General features: G+C 37.9%; 1 protein-coding gene and 1 long non-coding RNA gene across 5 annotated transcripts in view; both read right to left on the reverse strand.

Moving 5' to 3' along the window:
- Positions 1-2,514, reverse strand: part of LOC311095208 (teneurin-3) — a 143,681-nt gene extending 141,167 nt beyond the window's left edge. For 3 of the 4 annotated variants that reach the window (XM_084133621.1, XM_084133620.1, XM_084133619.1), the window contains exon 1: positions 2,187-2,513. The gene's annotated coding sequence lies outside the window, so the exon portion shown is untranslated. Of the gene's footprint in view, positions 1-2,186 lie in introns of all 4 variants that reach the window. The other variant, XM_084133622.1, reaches the window with a different exon arrangement.
- Positions 2,515-10,478: 7,964 nt separating this feature from the next.
- Positions 10,479-15,743, reverse strand: part of LOC311095214 — a 27,496-nt gene continuing 22,231 nt past the window's right edge. The window contains exons 6-7 of the long non-coding RNA XR_014608792.1: positions 11,445-11,533; positions 10,479-11,352 (exon numbers count right to left, since the gene is read on the reverse strand). This is a non-coding gene — a long non-coding RNA (uncharacterized lncRNA). The remainder of the gene's footprint in view (positions 11,353-11,444; positions 11,534-15,743) is intronic.

Raw genomic sequence — 15,743 nt, forward strand, 5'->3', positions numbered from 1 at the left:
CACTCTGCAGTAAAACAATAAATAAGATTCATATGATTTATGAAGCATGGAGCAGGGCTAAATGCAAACTTTCACTTCATTGAAGCTTGACTTTATCAGTGTTATTTGAACCGTTTGATACAAGGTAAAAGGCTATAACACTCTCTTCCCAGCTGAATATGTGATACATGAGAGACAATATCTTCTAAATAAGCAACTGACATTAGTGACCTTTTGTTTTTTCCTCACTCTCTGTCCTTTTTCATCCCCAAACCAGACGACAAATGTGCTTTTCCTTAATCAGAGGATGATGTGGTTTTCTCTGCAATCAGGGGTCTAGTATGTTCACAATGTGACCTCTATTTTTAATGTGCCAAAGAAAAACTGTAAAATCATAGTATGAACTGGCTGAGTATTTGCTGGGCTTCAAAGCGCCATTGTCTTATTTCTTGAATCTATGGACCTACAGAATGTGAATATCAACTACACACGGTTTCTGTATCAGATGATCGAGATCATCAGAGCACAAATCAAAATGGCAGGCCTCTACTCGAGTACCTTTTCAGTCACAACAAACCTTTTTTTCTGATGTTGTGCTTCTTTTGTTATATATCACAATGAGGTCTTTATTTTTTCTAGCGTGTAAAAGCAAAATTGATGGGGTTTCAATCACAATATGTTCTTTAAGGAGCTGTCGGCGTTATAATGAACATAAATGGAATCGGTTTAAATGAATCAATGCTATTGCAAAAGGCTTTGAAAATCTATTTTAGTCATACCTTAGTTGATAACTGTTCTATAATCTTTATCTGGGTCTAATGAGAGCCCTTCATAATCCTTGTTGAACTGATTTGATGAAGTATTGCCTTGTAAATCGTTTTGTGCCACCAGTGCCCTTGATGACAAATTAGCTCAATTAGTCATATGCTCATCTCCATGTAGTATAAGTGATCTAAGACAATAATATAACTGCAACGTCGTTTAAACGGTAGGCTATTGCAAATTAATGGTTCAGTATAGGCTACTATATTCAGTCACTTAACTGGCTCCTTTAAGGAGTCTATGAACCAAGGATCAGATTAGCTAGACCACTTCAATCTGATAATTTCTCAATTATCATCGTCTCATAAAGAAAACAATGAAACCATGGTCGTAATGTGTTGTAATTGAAATTGAGATATCGTTATCACGTTTCATTGATGCTTCTTTGGGCTACTGTTAAATGCTGTTAACTGTTTAAAATTCGTATAGGCCTCATTTAAATGTATGTAAAATTAATAAAAGGTAAAAGGTAATTAACGATGCTGTGGAAACTGTCTCGTGCAACAGAGATTGTTATTTGACGGTCGCTGTGCTAGCAGCGCCAATTTACAGTTAACATTTTAAACGTCACTACTTGTTTTGTGATGTATTTGTAGCCTAATATATATTTTTAAAAATATAATTTGACGTAATTTTCCGACTTGCCGCCCTAAACAGATCGCAACAGCGAATGCGACTTGTTCGCTAAACTTTGTCAGAAATAGGCTGTACGCGCGCTGACTAACTTGTCACTGCCTTGTCTATTTTTTTTTTAAAATCATTTTGCAACTGAAGAAAGTGTTGAGACCTATGGTTGTATGGGGAACATTTTAAAAAAAATACTCCCCACCTCCCCAACCTTTTCTTTTGACTTAATTTGAGGAAATTCAAGCCCTGAAATACGCCCCCATAATCCGCACCATGGTTTTGTGCACTGAAGATAAATGGTTAACTACCTGTTTGTGCACAAATACATTTGCAAACATTTTCATGGCATGTCAAGTAGCCTACAGTAAGAGGCTGTGGGACGTAGGACAGGTCATCAGTCCATTCCAGCTATTCTAAGCATGAATTTCATTCCCCAAGGTGGCAAATTGCAACAAGTTTGAGTCTGGTTATTTCCGTGCAGCTGGGCGGAATTCATGCCATTAAAGTGTATGAAGACACTGAGGATTCCAACTTGCAAATTGCAGCTGCAAACGTTTCAATAAAACACTCACTAGCCTACTTGAAAGGCTATACGTTTATTTATTAAAAACAGTGGCATCAAATGTAGTGATATTGATACTGATATCAATGTGTAGTGATACATATTGGCAAACGTTATCCAACTGCACCAACTAACAAGTAAAAGCAACATGAAACAAAAGTAACCTGACACTAATGTTTCTCATATCATTTCTTACCTTGTAAAATTCGGTTTAGATCCCCATTGTAGTGGAACGAGATGAAAAAAAAACTTTACAGTAGGTATCCAAACTTATTAAAAGCAGCAGCTGTGAGATGAGGTAAAATAACGGTTAGGACGATAAATTTCCCGCAGTCACGCCTTCCCGCGTCTCTCACACACTGAGTGCTCTCGAGCGGGGGGGAATTCTTCCGCAAACGACCAGCCACAAATACTGTCTAAATAACGAGACAACGATCTGGACCCGGTGAACCCAGAAGCACTAAGTCAAGAAGCGTTAGTGCTAGCTGTGTCCGAAACACATGTGATGAAGCCAAGGACTGTACCACTCCTCTGTTCTCCCTGTGTGTGTGTGTGTGTGTGAGCTCGCGCTGCGGTGCTGATGAGAGGACGGGTCGTTAGCGCGGGATCCGCGCGATAGACAGGCAGTGTCATTAACTGCACAAGGACCCGGAGCATCGCTGAATACTGAACAAGTCTGGTTTTCTCTTTCATTTGTATGTAATCATTTTATATAGGCTAAACAACAAGAATTTCACCATAAATAGATAATACATTTCAATAAATGGAAGGAAACTTAAATACTGGTATCACAGACTTCTAATGGAAATCACACAATGTACATTGCTTCACTACTAAGTTGAGATTTACTGGTTTATGTTTGTAAAAAATTTTTTTTTCCAAAATTCCATACACACATATATGTGTGTGTGTGTATGGAAAGCGAGAGATGAATTATGTAATTCTCTAACCTTGTTGCAAAAACACATTGTATAAAGTATACAGTACATACATTGCATACAGTAACAGGATTGCATCTTTACAGTGTGTACGTGGTCAAAGAATATTATGTGAAAACTTGCCAAATTCATATGTAATATCTAGTGTCTCTGAGACTCCAAAGTAATGTTTTTTTTTTTATTTTGTTTTTTTTATGGAGGCTGATTGAAGCATGTTATCAAGTTTCCTTATTACCAGTTTTTACAGGAAAACATTACGCAATCTGATGCTTGAATGTTAAATGCATTTTTTAAGTAACATTGCCTTGGGGGTCTGTCAGAGCCCAAACAGAACATGAGGGTTAAATGAACTTCGAAATTAAGATCCAATACATATTCAACAAGCAACTAAAATCCCATTGTTTTGAATGGAAATTGTGATATTTTATGTGATCATTAAACCAGCATAATGAATTTGCACTTGTCTTATGGCAATTGACTGGGTTTTCCCTTAAAATAAAAGCTAATTTGGCTTTAGTTAATCAGTTAATTAGCGGTACAGATGGTGAGGTTTCTATGTGGCATCATCTCCCCGAAGACTGGCCTGCAGTGGCATTTTTCATGTAGTTGTCCCTGCTTAGAGGACATTAGAGGGCCTTTTGGCTTTCATCAAAGAGCTGATGCGAAAAGCACATGGCATATGAATCGCACTTTGACGGCTGTGAAATGACAGCTCTCACAGTAGCTGTGTGTAAAGAATGAAGATCATTAATTACAAAAGCCCCAGCTACTTAATCCCAATTGAAAGAGAGCTTGAGGCGTCTGTCGTTTTCCTTTTGCCCTTCTCTGTTTTTTGCTCTCTTCCGGTATCTCTTGTTTTCGCATCAGCCGCCCCCATTTCTCCTCCCCCACACCAGTCTAGTCTTTTTTTCAGACTCATTCTTCTTTCTGTCTCTGCCCTCATATTCTTTTCAGCTCTTTTATTTTCCATTAAAAACTCCACTTTTATCTCCTCGTTCTTTCTCTGAATTACTCTTTTATCATCTGTCGCCCTTTGCATGTCATGGAGTCCAGCAAGAACAGAATCCAGAGTTGGAGTCCAGAGGTTTTTGGACTCAGCAGGGGGAGCGGTAGTGCCCTCCTCATGCGTCCCAGCCCTCAGACCTCATGCTGAGATGGAGTTATCTCTCAAGGCAAGCTGTTCCACTCACCAGAGCCTTGCATCTAAGTCTTCATGCCAAACACCAGCACATCAAACTCTCTCCCAGCAGGAAGTGCTATTATCTGCATGAAAGCCAGCTTGATCAGTAGCTTGCCTTGTACTGAAAGACAACAACAGAAAAGTAATACACTTCTATCTGCAGAGGAGCCAGGCTGGCCCAAAATTGCAGTGTATACTCAATACGTGAATATGTAATGTTTCACCATGTCTATGAAACTTTTTTTGCTCAAAAATATTATGAAAATTGATGTTGAAAATCAACCACCTTGAAGGACGTTTTAAGTGATAGCTTTGTGTATTGTATAAGACAAGATACTAATATTTGGCATTGACTGACACTGTTTATAATGTTTTTCGCTTCTTACTGGCAGCAAATGTGCCGCAATAACACATTAACATATTACATATTTGTCACCCATTTAGACGGACATAAACGTCATACCTACAGAATTTCCAATTAAACTTTATGACAAACACTGTTAAGGTCACTCCCATCAAACTCTAATTCTTCAATAGATCTTCTGCAAACATTGTTCTGGAAACGGTCTGCTTGAATCCTCGAAACACAATTTCTGGGACAGTACTAAATGTCTCTTTTTCCAGCTAATCCATCACCGCTGGACTCATTTGTACCCTCTAGTGGGGACGAGTAACACTGTAATTTCTCATTATATGAGGGCACAGCTGTCTGTTTGAAAACAAATGATTTGGACATGAAATCACTGAGGGTGATACATGCACAGAAAACGTTTTGATATGGATGTACTCAAACAAAATACAATTTCTAATGATTGCAATATAATGGTTATCACTGCCTTTTGAAAGACTTGAGAAATATACTAAATGCTACATGCAAAAATGCCAGTGAAATATGTCAGGTTGTCAGTAAGGAGACACATATTAATGAATGTTTTAAAAAATCTTTTTTTTTTTCTTCTGCCATTACATAGACATAGTTTACTGCATGACCATTTACTGATCCAAAATACAGATATGACTATTTTAAATACCAAAATTGCTATACTTTTCAGCTTTAGGCATTCAATCACAATATGTGTCATCACATTCGACTCTGAATAGCAGCATTTTCAACATCCTGCCTGCATCCATGTGAATGGATTGCCACCAGTCAACTTAACTGAATATGACAATGAATCTTACTACGAACTGTAGGTCACCTTATTTATCAATATACAGTACAACAGTATCTGAGGTGGTAAACAGTGAAGCAATTGTGAGGGCAAAGAGATATGGTCCATGAGGGAGAATGAGCTGCAGAGGATGAATATACCAAACTAAACTGCTAAAGGAGAAGAGCTGATTTTACTCTTACTTTTGTATTCACTGTTGCTGTGGTTGCAGCATATAAACCTCTGATTGTATTTCAAACCTAATCAGATCATCTGTAATTTATGTTGTTGTATGCTGATTTTGTGCTCAAGAAACATTTCTTATGTTGAAAACAGGTGTGTTGCTTAATATTTTTGTGGAAACCTTGATCCGTTTTTTTTCCAGGATTTTTCCAGGATTCGATTCCATGATGAATAGAAAGTTCAATATAACAGCATTTATTTGAAATACAAATCTTTTGCAAGATTATAAATGTATTTACTGTCACTTTTGATTAATTTAATTTATCCTTCCTAAATAAAAGTATTAATTTCTTAAAAGAAAAGAAAACACCTTACTGACTCCAGACATTTTAATGACAGTGTTTGTGAACACTTTCCCAGTCACTCATTCCTCTATAACAGGGTAGTATTGTTCCATGTTCAAGGCATTTTAACCAGTGATTTTTGTGTCATCAAACTCTGGTCAAAAGATGATATTTGAACAATTTTAGAGATTATTAAAAAAAAAAACAACAACAACAAAAAAAGTTATCTTCTTTTATTTTTCAAAGACTTTTGAAAGGAGATCTGCAATAGACTGGCTCCGTAACCCGACATAGGATAAGCGTTTTGGAGAATGCATTGATGGATGGATAAAGTAGCATTCCCACATACAATATGTACTTCCCCTGTTTGATGATGTATTTGTAATGAATTGTATATCAAAAAACAAAACAATAATTCTGCTACTTTTGATAGTGTTTGAACATTCGCTTCACAAGCATAAAAAGTGTGATAAAGGCTTTCTTTGATTAGCAGAATGGTGGTCAAATTAAAGATTGTAACAGTAAAAAAAATCTACTAAAAGATCTGACATACATATACAGCAGCACATCAATGAACAATTACATGTTGGAAATTACAGACACATTCTACAGTGACCTTGAGGTGGCATTTCACCGAATCAGTGTTCCTAATTAAATCTGATGTCTCTAGATGACTTCCAAAGACTCACCATGGCATGGTGTAACCTTCCAAATATAGTGCGGTTAACAAGAGGAATTGCTTCATCTGAGGTGACAGTTTTTTCAAAAACTTGGCCATTGGTGAGCTACTTACTGTTAGGCTTAATTATGCTCTCTGTAAAACTGTGTATTCTAATTAGACAATGTCTATTAGATGTCTATTACTTAAGTCTATTAGATTTCTAACTTTGGGCAAATTTGAAGAATTACCCCTTTGAATATAAAGGTCCCGATATAGTTTAGGGATACAACGATACCATTTTTTCAGAACCGATCCGATCCGATACCAAAAATTCTGAGTATCGGCCGATACCGATCCGTACCAATACCAGCGCAGTTTTTTTTTAATCAAGTAGAATTTCTATAACTCTGTGTTGAACTGATAATAAGAACTGAAAAAAAGAAAAACAACAACAAAAAATATATGATCATAATCTGACATAAATGCTATTATAAACTAGATTAGTGGATAATTCAGCAGTAAAATTTAGTCTAGAAAAATCACGAGTGCACAATAATTGTATAAAATTTGAACATTTTGTGAAAAAAAAATGTTTAGTGGGGAACAAATTAGAGACAATAAGTGTAACACTAAATCTGGTAAAACTTTACACATTGCTCTTTGTATTGTTATAAAATACATTCATGAAAAACAACAACAAAAATCAAAAATATAAATTATTTTATAGCCTACAATAAAATTGAGACATTTTTTAAATGTATAGCACAGCTATTTAATGAGGTAGCAACATAATAGATAGGCCAGAACAAGAACGGCTATTGATAATGTTTCATTGCGTCACTGTATTATGATATGAAAGGCTCCAATACATAGTTCCCACATGACGTCACAACATACGGGCATTTGCCGACCCGGCGCCATTTCTGTGGGCAGAACAATAGTAGAAGAAGCTGAAGCGAGTTAATTTTGTGATAAAAAGTGAAAATGGTGATCTCCTGCTGGGTCAATGGATGTTTAAATTGTGTTGGAGGCTCAGTTAAATTTGGATTTTACAGTATACCCGTCATTAGACTTCATGAATGTGAGAAGACTAAGCTTTTGTCAGAACAACGACGGAGGTTATGGCTGGCGAGGATAAACAGGAAAGAAACTCCCTCAAAACACGCAAGAATTTGTTGTTTTTTATTGCGAGTGTACACAAATATAAGTTAACACTTTGCAATTTGAATTATGTCCTGTATGAACAAAATGACGAGATATTAAAAACATACAAAAACAACATTGTTTCCACTGTTCGATCGCGCCCGCGACTCTCTCTCTCTCTCACTCACACACACACACACATTCCAGCATGGCAATCTCAGATTATGTCCCTAAAGAACCCGCGTATAAAGTAGTTCCGCATTACATTAATTAATTAATTTGCACGCAAGTTTTTTTATTTTCATACCGTGTATATTCATATTCATGCACATATTTCCAGGCTCGGAATTGCTCACATGTATTAAAACTCCTAGCCAATACCAGATAATGGTACACATGATAATACTGTATCTGAGGCAAAGCTGCATAATCAGTGCTCAGTGCTTCCTTTGTTAGCGCATACGGATCCACACCATTTATGACTGAAATTTTCGCATTGTACCTCTCTATATCTTGTGTTAATAGAATCTCTTTATAATCTCTGTCACTTTGTCTCTTCATGATTTTCGTAACATTATAAATAGAAAGAAATATTCGAAATTTGCTTGTAAAACTCATAGACAGTATGGTAAAACATTGTAAACACAGCAGCTTTTGCCCTCAAAGATGGCGTCTCCGGGGAGGTCACGTGACATTAATTGGCCTGTGGGAGCGCAGAATGATGCGCTTGAAGCAACACGAGTCACAGCGCGCAGCGCGTCGAGTCCGCATTGAAAAGTTTAAAGGGGCTCTAGGTAACGTTTTAACCTTAACTGAACAGCTTCGGAGTCAGTGGAATGGTTATATTACTTATTTCGGGTTGAATGGTGGTGGTTTCGCACCCCCCTGGTGCCCGAGAGCGGAAAAAACTCACTTGCAACTTTGGGACGCGGGTCGTGTTCCAGGAAGTATCGCGTGATATCAGGTCTCGCGATGAAACGAATTGCTTGACGGCACTGCACACGAAATTACACGCCCCCATTCAAGCACCGGCTAGCTAAGCAAAGGGCAACGATAGATTTAGTTATGGCTGAGCCTGTAAAAAGAAGCAGAAAGCTAGGAAATCTTTGTCGGAGGACCAACGAAAGAGGAAACGGGAGACTGACCGAGCAATAAGTCAGACTCGAGTAAAGTTAAATATCGGACCGGCTTTTTCAGAATGGTGAGAACTGAGAGAAACAGAAGCCTGCAAAACGGATGCTGACCTGGCCTTATTGCTGTTGCACTTGTAAGTATCTTTGGAATAAACTGTGTTTAATATTTAAATTTCAAGTAATTGTGACCTCAGGATGTTTGCTATTGTCTGTAAAGTTTTTTTTTATTATGATCGCTGTCTGTTACGGGCTTACTAGTAACGTTACGCTAGATACTATAACTTTGATGTTAGGCATTGTCATTAGCAAACACGTTTGATTTCTGTAGTTGTGTGGCCGTTCCTCTGTAGGTTTTATTTGTGTAACTTACACTTTTATTTTATGTCACTAAGTCAACGCGTCTGATAATAGGCAATAAACATGTTGCACATATCATGATCGAGCTAGAAAAAACGTTCGGATGTTTTCTTAGACAAGCAAAGGTAAACCATCATTCTACCAGATTAACTTATAGACCTTACTAATATAACTTTAGACAAATATTAGCCTCCGATATATATATATTTTATGCTCATGCCCACTCTCCCAAAAACAAACAAACACGAAAGCAGTAGTTCGCCTCGTTCATATCGTTCGTTCCCGGTAAAAATACTAGTATGCATGACAACACAATAAAAAAAAAAAAAATCGCCATCAGTTGGAAAGAAAATATTGCTTTACTTGCCTCGGTAGACATAACTGGCTTTGAAATAGCCGGTTCCTCTGCTCAGCTGGGTTGACAGCTGATCAGCTGGTTTGCTCGTGGCGAGGGGGGTGGGGTGACAACAGTTCGTTTTTACGACAGAGTGTATGAAAGCATTTACTACCAGACACTAGGGGGAGCTTCGTAGAGAAAAAACACTCAAGAGTTGCCTGGTGCCCCTTTAAAGCACAAAGAAAATACATATTGATGCGTAGTGTATTATACAGTATCTATCTATGCAATAGTCTATTCAGCATTTTCTTTTAACAGTTTTAAATTTCAGTTACTGTGCGCATGAAGAACAAATAGTACCTGACTTTACTCCAGTGTTGTGATCTAACAGACACCCTTAGAAAGTAACATGATTAAGGTACAGCAATAAAGTCCAGCAAGATAAAGTTGTTTTATGCGAAACCATAGATTTATCTACAGATCAAGTATTATAATAGTAGGCTAACATTGAATCATCTTGGAGAGAGTTTCATCGTGTTAACTGTCGTAACCGAACGCGACGCGCTGTTTGAGTGCTGAATGGAGAATGATTGACAGCCGCAGCTGAGGGAAACGTTTACGTGATCTTGAATTTAACGACTTAAATATTAATTTATATCTCACATTATACTATATAATGGCTTCAGAACACTTATAATATTGTGCACGAAAACTTATGGTGCTTTATAATGTTTGTGTGTCTTTTGTGGGGCTTAACAATAACACTGAATAGTATATACGCACAATATCGGATTTGGATCGGCCTTGTCTGACCGATACCCGATCCGCCAAAAATGGCAGTATCGGATCGGTGCATCCCTAATATAGTTACATCGTGTACTAAGACCGACGGAAAATGTAAAGTTGCGATTTTCTAGGCTGATATGGCTAGGAACTATACTCTCATTCCTGCGTAATAATCAAGAAACTTTGCTGCCGTACCATGAGTCCAGCAGGCGTAATGATATGAGGCAGCGCCTGAAAATAGGTTTAATAGGGTTAGACAAATTTAGTCCCGGTCACGTTGGAAGTTACCGAGCTGGGGACTATTTTCAGGTGCTGCGTCATATCATTACGCCTGCTGGACTCATGGTACGGCAGCAAAGTTTCTTGATTATTACGCAGGAATGAGAGTATAGTTCCTAGCCATATCAGCCTAGAAAATCGCAACTTTTCATTTTCCGTCGGTCTTAGTACACGATGTAACTACAGAAGAGTCAAGTTTTAAATAGGAAAAATATCGAAAACTCTTTGGTCATTTTTTTGAGAGAGATGCTAATGGTCCTGTCCGATTCAATGATCTATGCTAAGCTATGCTAAAAGTGGTACCGCCAGACCCGGAGTTCGGCTGAATGGATTCGAAAACGGTAAGACTCAACTGTTTAACTCTGGGGGAGTTGTAAAATGAGCCTATTTCCCAAAAAAAGTGGAGTTTCCCTTTAAAAAGGAGCATTTCACCCGTGGGAACATTAATCTTTATTGAAAGTGGGTCATATGTGTAGTCGAACTGTAACATAAATTTCGAATTTGATGCCTTCTTGACCGAGGAAAGACAGAAAGTAACTTTAGGGCGCATTTGTATGGAAGACAACAACTCTCACAATGCACCACATTGCACAGCTCCGCAAGCCACTCCCACTAATCCAGAAACTAGGATGGTTCACAACACAAACGTCCGTGTCCTTGTCTGATTCAGAGATTTTGTCCAGGAGAAACTGGCATCGTTTAAATTCTTTGCAGCAGACGGACTCTACCTCTGTGTCCGTAGGCGCACAGTGAGAGCACAGGCATCACCAGTCTGCCCCAGCTCGAGCCAGTCCGGGCTCCTCGTCCGCAACAGGCAGGTCTTCTGCAGCAGCCACCTCCTGTTCCTCCATCAGCCTCAGCTGCTCTTCGCTATATTAAAGGTAAAAGGTAAAGGTAGCCATGAACATCTGATTCGAGCATCAGACTTTCGAAATCCTCATCTTCCATATCATATTGAGTACCTTCCGCCATTGTCGTAACTTCACATCTGGCTCCACAGTGCCTGTTAGCTTAGCTTCCAAACAAGATGGTGGATAATGGGTCCCACCCCCTGGAAAAATGAGGAATGAGTGTTTGTAGTCTCAACCCCTCTACAAAGATATGGGACTTCCTGCTTAGAATGACGCAAAATGATGATTTTTACATCATTATAAGCAGGAACTGCAACACTGAAATCCTTATTTCTCCCGTCTCAGGGGAAAATAAGGGAATAATGCACGACCATTCAAAAATATGACTGGGTTTCTAACGATACAAAGCTTAATGCAAATGGGTTAAGTGTTCCTTTAAAATAGCTTGAATGTAACTCTACACCCTTGCCTCATATGCAAATTATCCCCGCCTCCACTCACTAGCACCAGCTCAGAGATCCACTCGGTGATGATCACACCTTGACGTGATTAGTTACAAGGTAGTTTGTGACGTCAGAAACACCAGCGTTTTCAAGCCGCGTTTTTGTTCACTGCAGTTTTAAGGAGAAAATACTCAACAATGGTGTTGACTTAATTTGCACATGGTTTGTCTTAAAGCATATTAAAAACACCACATAGACAAATAAACAACATTAAAAGCTTGATTTTCACCACAGGAGATTTTAAGCCATCTATTGTATGAAGTGCTATATAAATAAGCATGCGACTAGAGTGCCGAATTGCAGAGCTCGTGCAAACATATTGTTGCTATGATCAGATTCTTTTCTTATGCTTTATTAAAAAATGCTTGCTGTTTTCTGAATTTTGTTGTGCGTTTATTTTGCAATTGAGAGGAAAGCGCGCAGCACATATTTACATATTCATCAAACCGTCACTCTCAGCAGTGAGGGCGGCGTCAGATGTTCACTAACAGTATATCTCTGCTCACGTATTTCGTACTTCGTTTAACCCCTAAACGAAGAACAAAAAAGAACTTTATTAAAATTAGAAAATTATACATACAAGACACCTATGTCAAAACTTCTTAATGTGCAACCACCTAACATCATCCAACCAGGACACTCGTAAGAATAGCTTGAAGAAAGAAAGAAAGAAAGAAAGAAAGAAAGCTTGTGTCTATGCTGCGATCTCCAAGCATGAATCTGAAAGCCATGGAGATGAATGACCAGTCAATAGTGATCTCCATAATCGTTAGTCCTCTGGTGATTCATCAAGCCAATGACACTCGTGTCCCTAATACCACATTTATGCAGGTTTGAGCAGAGGAGATTGCGTGCTGTGATTTTCTCCAAAATGATTGATTATATCCAGCCTCTTTTGCCCAGTGTGTGTATGTGTGCGCAGATGAGTAACTGAACGAATGAGCGGGTAAGTGAGTGAGTGAATGAATAAGAGATCAAGTGTGTAAAAGAGCAAGAGAAACTGAGACACAAACCAGACGGAAGAGATTTTGAGAGTAAGTGTGAGTGAATAATCTATCATTTTGCCTAAAATACTGAAGGGAATATCATATTTTCGCACACGAACACTGTGCAATTTTGCTAGGGCTTTAATTTTTTTGGCCACCTGAGATTAATTTCAGGAATATTTTGGTTGTGGTCTTGCAGTGTGGATACTCATTGACTGTCTAATGGAGAGCCAAGAGGAGCACGGCATTGATGATGTATGTATGTCTCTGTATGTAGAGAAGAGAGAAAGAAAGCAACAGTGAGAGATGGAGAAAGTTCAGAGAGTCTATATATGATATACAAAATTAATATCTCATTATTTGTTCACTTAACACAAAAATCATGCTAAAATTACCTCAAATTCGCTCTGAAGAATAAAAAGAATATTCCAAGGACAACACTGCCAACCCGCTCCACATTAAATAAATCAGCTTTAAGCTACAGTATGACTTTCATAAGAAAGTACTTTAAAATATATATATATTAATTTGTATATGAAAAATATAAAATATTTAAAATATATTATATATAACAGAAATACTGTTCAAAAGTTTGGAGTTTTTTTTATGTTTTTAATAGAAGTCTCTTATGCTTATCAAAAAACTCCTGTCGTCACTAGTGCATAATGAATCCTGTGAAACGCAAGGCCGCGTAGGGTCCATCTTTTGTATCCTTCATTGCCCGAGAAAAGAAGGGTGCATTTCGAGGCCGCATATATATATATATATATATATATATATATATATATATATATATATATATATATATATATCACTGAAGTGACACTGTACAAACTGAAAAGCAACAAAAAAGTCAGAGAGGAGTGAAAGTAAACCCCTGGTTTTGGTCTTTAAGATCTAACAAAACAACACACTACTACAGTATTAAGCAAATCCATGCTGATGACTACAGCAGTCCTTAAACGTTCAATTAAGTAACAGAACCGTTCAGTGCAATGAGACACTGTAACCATCAATGGCAAAAGAATGACAGAACAGGTCGACCTGTCTACGGGGCATCATTCAATTACTTCTGATGTGTTTAATTAAAGAACAAGTCAGGCTCATTCCATTCCCATTTCTTTGATCATGTAAACCTTCTTTAAACAGACCTTGATCAATACTTAATAAAAGCTTGGGATAATACACAAGACTAGGGAAACAAAGCAGAGAGAGCTAAAGCATTACATAGGTATTTGCTCTCTGACTGTATAAATACACATATCAGACTTCTACTCTATGTCTGTGTTTTCTTGATAAATTAAGTGTACATGAGGATTCCACAGAACTTTCTTTTAATTGAGTGGGGAATTACCACAATTCCGTATTGAATTCTCCTCATCTAAAACATCCATAGAGCTCTAGATGTGCCTCTCACATCCTGTGACAGCGGGAGACGTGAAGTATAGATTCTCATCTTGAGAATACAAGACAAGCTGCCAATACAAGAGTTACCTGTGAATGCCTGATGCCTGAGTGTACTTACACGTGTCAGTCTCAGGGAAGTCTTTCTCTTCCATTTCCATACAAATCCATTATCCCCCATCATCCTTCAGGAGTGGAAAACTAACAACCCTGTCACATAATAATTCTTATGATGGCCGCTCAGTCTGAGGCAAAAGTGAAGTTTGCAATTAAGGAAATAATTATGTCCATGTGTGCTTTGAGATGCGAGGACAGAGGCCTTCTGGAGCCCTGTGATAGAGTGATACTGAGGACCTTAACAGCAGGGAGTTGATTTAATTGAGTCCAAATTACACTCTCGTGGCAGTGGCACTTTCCTCTGAGCTGTAATGGCTCACTGTGCGGTTGTCAGGGCTGCACGGTATGTTTTAGCTTTTAAAGGCTAGAGGTAATATCTGCAGACTTAAAGGCAGAGTAGATCTCTTTCTTTCTAAATAATGTAAGAACCATTTTGATTTGTGTTAGTTTGGTGCTGTTAGCATTAAACCCCCTTTGAATTTTTTAGCAGGCCTAACATCTGTAAACTAATGGGTGATTGTTTTGGAGTCTCACTGTTATTTCAATTCATTCTTTCATAAGAAGAGCATTCATAAATCATTTTCACGCAAGCTGACATTCTAGTATAGATGTTTATCACATACCAAAAGCTGACGAAGGAGTAAACCGTTAAGTTGGTACCGAACAACCCAGTTGCCCAACTATGTACTGTAATGCAAACATAAGAATCTATTACATTAACAAAAGTTGGATCTAAACACCAAGATGTGCACCAAAAAATATACTACCGTTCATTCTAACAGTTGGGGTCATTTAGCAAGGACACATTAAATTGATCAAAAGTGACAGTAAATACATGTATAATATCCAGCCAGTTGCACATCGGATGCCCATCTTCCACAAGTTGGTATGATTCTTTAGGGTCTTCATGTAAAGTTTGTAATATACAGTACTTTGGTTAAAATTCCTCAATGGTTGTGTAAAACAACGCCATTTTTACCTCCTCAAAAACAGCTCTGTTCACAGTGACCCGTTTCGGTGCATGTTTCTTTAAATCATAATGAGCGACTGATTACTCGCACAGCTCTACTAGTTGGCCTCCATTACATCAAAAAAGTATTATGTATGTATTATGACCAAAGGTCATGTTTATCCCGAAATGAAATAACTCAAAGCCTGCTATCAAAACAATTGGATACGATTACCTCCACGCTAATCGATAGCAAAGATAAAATTTGCCATTTTATCCACACACTATGCCACACATAATTTATTGCATTTAATCAAATAGCCACAGTGGAAGTGACTATTTTGTTCTCTCGAAAACATGGGTCAGAAATGTTGCTTTGTTCACAGTTTTCTTTCTTGTCATATTTTTATCTTCTGCATAAGTTAAGTCCACACTGGAAACCAGTAACATA

This window comes from Abramis brama (genome assembly GCF_963993115.1).
Source record: "Abramis brama genome assembly, chromosome: 13".
NCBI classification, from domain to species: Eukaryota; Metazoa; Chordata; class Actinopteri; order Cypriniformes; family Leuciscidae; genus Abramis; species Abramis brama.